The following is a 5,496-nucleotide window of genomic DNA, read 5'->3' as shown; positions in this document are numbered from 1 at the left end:
ACACATGTATCTAGAAATCAGGTGATGAATCTGAACTTTTTTACTTATCAAGAACTATGTACGCATAGTTCAACAACTCATGTACAGGAAAATTGTGGCAAAAGGCACAAAGTTACTATACACAGATAAGCCTTTCTTCTCCCCCCTCTGCCCAGTGCTGCTCGCCACCGTCCCAGCTCGCCTTTCCTCATTGGCGAAGGGAAGAGGGGAAAAGCAAGTTATCACCGAATTGCGATCAGACCCACATCCATCAGCTTCTGCATCTTCTGTGCTATTACAGGATTCTTTAAGTGTTCGCTCAGAGCCTGGGGGTCCTTTTGCATCTGCTCCAGAACGAGCCTCATGGCTGGGTCACTCATTATCTGCTGCACCTCAGGGTCAGCCATGGCCTGCCGCTTCACATCCTCAGGGCTGTCGTGTCTGTTGTACTGTGCGGTCATACAGCGATGGTAACCGTCTGCTGCTTCCTTACAGTTGGAGTCCAGGTCTAACGCCTTCTGGTACACATCCATGGCTTTTGTATAGTCCTTCATGGCTTCCAGAGCAGCCGCTTTTTGTGTATAACCTTTGATGAAGGTTGGCTCTAGCTGGGTGCACTCTTCACAGTCCTTGAGTGCCAGCTTGAACTCCAGGAGCTTGGTGTAACAGGCAGCCCGGTTGCTGAACAGTTTGGCATCTCTTGGGTTCCTTTTAATGGCTTCAGTATAGTGCTTCGTGGCCTGGGGGCAGTCCCATTTCTGGAAGCATTCATTGCCCTTATTCTTTTCCTCCAAAGCTAAGTCAGGGTTGATATAAGCCAGCCGCTCTTGTTCCTTCAGAATTTTCTCTGCCTGCTTGGCACTTCTTGAGTACATCTGGGGTTCGGAGCTCTGCTAGAGACTTGTTGTTAAAATGGATAGCATCCTTGTACCTTTCTTCTTTGAAATGGAAATTGACAATTCGGGCATAAGCTTTGGCAATCTGCCGGTAGTCCTCTCGGTTCATTCTGCCCACTTCAATGGCCTTCTCACAGAGCTTCCGGCACTTGTAGTCGCCCTTCTCAAAGTGCACAGCTGCTTGATTAGTTATGTAAGTCATGTTGGTAGGGTCCAGCTCCTTGGCCCTGTCATAATGTTTCAGGGCCTTGTCAAAATCTTTCTTCTTGTAGGCATCATTTCCCAACTCCTTTTCTTTCAGTGCCTGTTTCTTATTCTCTGGAAGATCTTCTTCCATTTGTTCTGGCTTGGCCTCCTTTTTGGGAAGGGGTGGGGGTGGGGGTGTTGCTGCCTCTTCCTCTTCATCCATACTGCCCACATTAACCCCAAGGGGGACAGTAAGAGTAGTCATGACCCGGGGATCTTGTAGTTTTGTGCCCAGGTCTGAAGGCTTGTTCTGTAGCTGCTCTATGAGTTCCCTGTAGGTGGGGTCGCTGAGCAGCGACCTTGTCCTGGGATCATTCTCTAGCTTTTGATACAGATTAGGCAAGTTGAAAGGATTCATGAATTTCCTCTCTGCCAACCTGGCCTCCATATTCTGCAAGCCCTCCTTAAGCTGGAGATTATTGGCTTCATGTTTTAAACCTTCTTCATAGGTTCGTTTGGCTTCTTCAAACCGGTTTAGGAACTCAAGGGCTGCTGCTTTTCTTGAATAACCTTTGCCCCAGTCAGGCTTCAGGTCAACAGTCTTGCAGCCATCCTCATAGGCCTTCTGGTAGTCTCCTTTCTTGGCATAGGCTACAGAGTGATTGCTATAGAGCACATGGTTCTGGGGATCTAGTTTAATTGCCTCGGTATAGCACTGTAAAGCATTGTCAATATTTCCAGCACACAGGGCCTTATTGCCCTTCTCCTTTAGTTCATTCACCTGCTCCATAGCCTAACCCCGAACCCCGTTGAATCGAATTCGTCCGTTCCGCGTCACTATACACAGATCTTACAACTATTCCCGAAGAGATAGCTCTTCTTTGGAACAGATATCATTTCTGTTTCTTCCTCCACAATCTAAAGTTGACAGGCAGAATCCCACTCATTTCTGGCTTAGCTAGAAAGCAAAGCAGGGGTGCTGAAAATAGCAAATCTGAAGAAAGCTAACTTTCTATTTAAATAGTTATTTTGGTAGATCTGAACTGCAAATGGAATCTTACTAAACCACTTTATTATCTGTATTTCTGATGCATTAAGTCATCTGTTGCTTCTGAGTCTTGATGGTTTTAGGAATTGGTGTTTAATAGTTATCAGATTAGTTTCTTTATTACTCAATTATCCACGTTTAAAAAACACTATCTAACGATAAAGAATGAAATGTGTGGTTATTCCCAGCACCACACCTTCAAACTCATATTATCAGCACTGAAGCTGGGTGATCGTTAAGCATTATAAAATCTGCTCCATTTCCTTTTGGAAAGTGATTTTATGACTTTCTTTGTTTGATAAAGATAAAAATTCCTTTAAAAATCTGTATATGTATCCCCTTTTTTCTAAATAAATTTGTAAGAGAGGAAAAAAATAAAATAAAAATAAAAATTTAAATGACTATCTAAAGCATTTGAAAAATCTCTAATTCTAGTTTTATAAGACTTACATATTTATCAAGAGGTTGATGGGGTCTGAAACAATGTTGCATTGGGTAAGAGCACTTGAAAAAATGGGAATTCTCTGTTTAACTTTGTTACCCATTTTTCAAATAAGGTTATTTGATTTGCTGGTATCTAATTTCTTGATTATTTTTTATATTGTGGATATTAGCATTCTGTTGAATGTAGGCCTGGTATTCTTTAGGCTGTGGCTCTGTCTAATTGACAGTGTCCTTAGCTTTGCAAAAGCTTTTCAATTTCATTAGATTCCACTTATTAATTGTTGATCTTAGTGCCTGAGTCATTGATGTTTTGTTCAGAAAGTTTTCCCTTTTACCAATGAGTTCATGGATGTTTCCTATTTTCTTTTATATTAGATTTAATATACCTGGTATAATGTTGAAGCCTTTGATATACTTGAATTTGAGTTTTGTGGATGGTGATAAATAAGGAATCATTTGTATTCTTCTTTAAGCAGACACCTAGTTAAACCAGCATGATTTGTTGAAGATGCTTTTTTTCCCCATTGTATGTTTTTTTTTTTTTTGTTTTGTTGTTGTTTTTTTTTTTTTTTTTTTTTTTTTTTTTTTTTTTTTTTTTTTTTTTTTTGTCAAAAATCAAGTGTCTATAGATATGTAGGTTTTTATCTGGACCATTTTTTTATTTCATTAATCAACCTGTTTGTTTATATAGCAATATTAGCTAGTTTTTATTATTATGGGTCTGTACTATAGCTTGAAATCAAAGATGGTGATACCTCCAGAAAATCTCTAATTAACTAGGATTGTTTTAGCTATTTTGGATTTTTTTTTTTTTTGTTTTTGCCTACAAAGTTGAGAATTGCTCTTTCAAGATTTCTAAAGTGTTGTATTGGTATCTCATTGAATCTGTGTATTGCTTTTGGTAAGATGTCCATTTTTAAGATGTTAATTTTAAGATGTTATATCAATCTATAAGCATGGGAAATCTTTCTCTTTTCTGAGGTGTTCTTCAATTTCTTTCTTCAGAGACTTAAAGTTATTGTCACACAGGTCTTTCACTTGCTTGGCTAAAGTTACAACAGATATTTTATATTATATTATTTTTGATAATTGCAAAGCTTCTTTTTCCCTGATTTCTTTCTAGGCCTTCTTATCATTTGTATGAAGAGAACTAATGAGTTTTGTTGTTGTTGTTGTTGTTTTGATTTTACTTTGTTTATTTGACTTACTTTTTTATCTATCCACCTAACTGAAGGCATTTATCAGCTGTAGGAGTTTCACTTATGCATGCTAGCATATCAACTGCAAACAGCAATACTTTGACATCTTTTCCAATTTATATCCCCTTGATCTCCTTTAGTTGTTGTATTGATGTGGATAGAACTTCAAGTACTCTATTCAAGAGATACACACACACACAACCACACACACACTCACACACACACACACACACACACACACACACATGTGCACACACACACACACACAAGGCGGGGAAGAGTTGACAGTATTGTCTTTGCCCAGGTTTTAGTGGAATTGCTTGAAGTTTTTCTTAATTTAAAGTTTGCTATTGACTTCCTGAATATTACCTTTACTGCATTTAGGTATAGATAGGCCTATTATCTCTAATCTTCTAACACAAAGTGGTATTCGAATTTGTCAGAGGCCTTTGCAGTATTCAATAAGATGATCCTGTGTACTGGATGGTTTTGTGTTAACTTCACACAAGCTAAAGTTATCACAGAGAAAGGAGCTTGAATTGAGGAAATGCTTCTATGAGATCAAGCTGTAAGGAATTTTCTCAAGTACTTTGGTGGTGCCATCCTTGGGCTGGTAGGCCTGGGTTCTATAAAAAAAGCTCGCTGAGCAAGCCAGGGGAAGCAAGCCAGTAAGGAACATCCCTCCATGGCCTCTGCATCAGCTTCTGCTTCCTGACCTGCTTGAGATCCAGTCCTGACTTCCTCTGGTGATGAACAGCAATGTGGAAGCAAAGCTGAATAAACCCTTTCCTCCCCAACTTGCTTCTTGGTTGTGAAGTTTTGTGCAGGAATAGAAACCCTGACTAAGATATTTTTTTTCAGTTTGTTTATATGGTGGATTATATTGATGGAATTTTTAATGCTGAACTACCCCTGCTTCCCTTTGATAAAGCCCACATAATCATAGCAGACGATGTTTTTGATATGTTCTTTGATTCAGTTTTCAAGTGTTTTATTGAGTGTTTTGCATCAATGTTTATAAGAGAAATACGTCTAAAATTCTCTTTCCTTGTTGGGTCTTTGTGTGGTTTTGGTATCATGGTGATTGTGGCCTCATAGAATGAGTTTGACAATGTACCTTTTGTTTCTATTTTTTGTAATAGTTTGAGAAGTATTGGTATAACTCTTTTATGAAAGTCTGATACAACTCTGTGCTAAATCCATCTGGACCTGGGATTTTTTTTTTGGTGAGAGAGGCTTTTAATGACTCTATTTCCTTAAGAGTTATAGGACTTTTATATATCTTGCTTGTTCTTGGTTTAAATTTGTTACTTGGATCTATCTAGAATATGTCCATTTCACTTAGATCTTCTAATATTGTGGAGTATAGGCTTGTGAAGTATGACCTTATGATTCTTTGGATTTCCTCAGTGTCTGCTGTTATGTTCCCCTCTTTCACTTCTGATTTTGTTAATTTGGATATTGTCTATGTGCCTTTTAGTTAGTTTGGCTGGGAGTTTAATCTATCTTTTTGATTTTCTCAAAGAACCAGCTATTACTTTCATTGATTGTTTAATATTGGACTCTTTTTTCCCAAATGATAAATTTCAGCCCGGTGTTTGATTATTTCTTGCTGTATCCTCTACTTGGGCATGTTAGGAATTTTTTTCTTTTGTTCTAGAGCTTTCACATATGCTGTTAAGTCCTAGTATAAGATCTCTCCAATTTATTTATGAAGGCATTTAGTGTTATGAACTTTCCTTTT

At 38.3% G+C, this 5,496-nt stretch overlaps 1 pseudogene across 1 annotated transcript; it reads right to left on the bottom strand.

Moving 5' to 3' along the window:
* Nucleotides 1-221: 221 nt before the first annotated feature.
* Nucleotides 222-1,890, bottom strand: LOC308415425 (stress-induced-phosphoprotein 1-like; annotated as a pseudogene). Its single transcript has one exon. The product of its transcript is annotated as a stress-induced-phosphoprotein 1-like (transcript).
* Between the last annotated feature and the right edge of the window lie 3,606 nt (nt 1,891-5,496).

This window comes from Micromys minutus, assembly GCF_963924665.1.
Source record: "Micromys minutus genome assembly, chromosome: 1".
In the NCBI taxonomy this organism is placed as follows: domain Eukaryota; kingdom Metazoa; phylum Chordata; class Mammalia; order Rodentia; family Muridae; genus Micromys; species Micromys minutus.
This window is presented reverse-complemented; position numbering and strand designations above follow the sequence as displayed.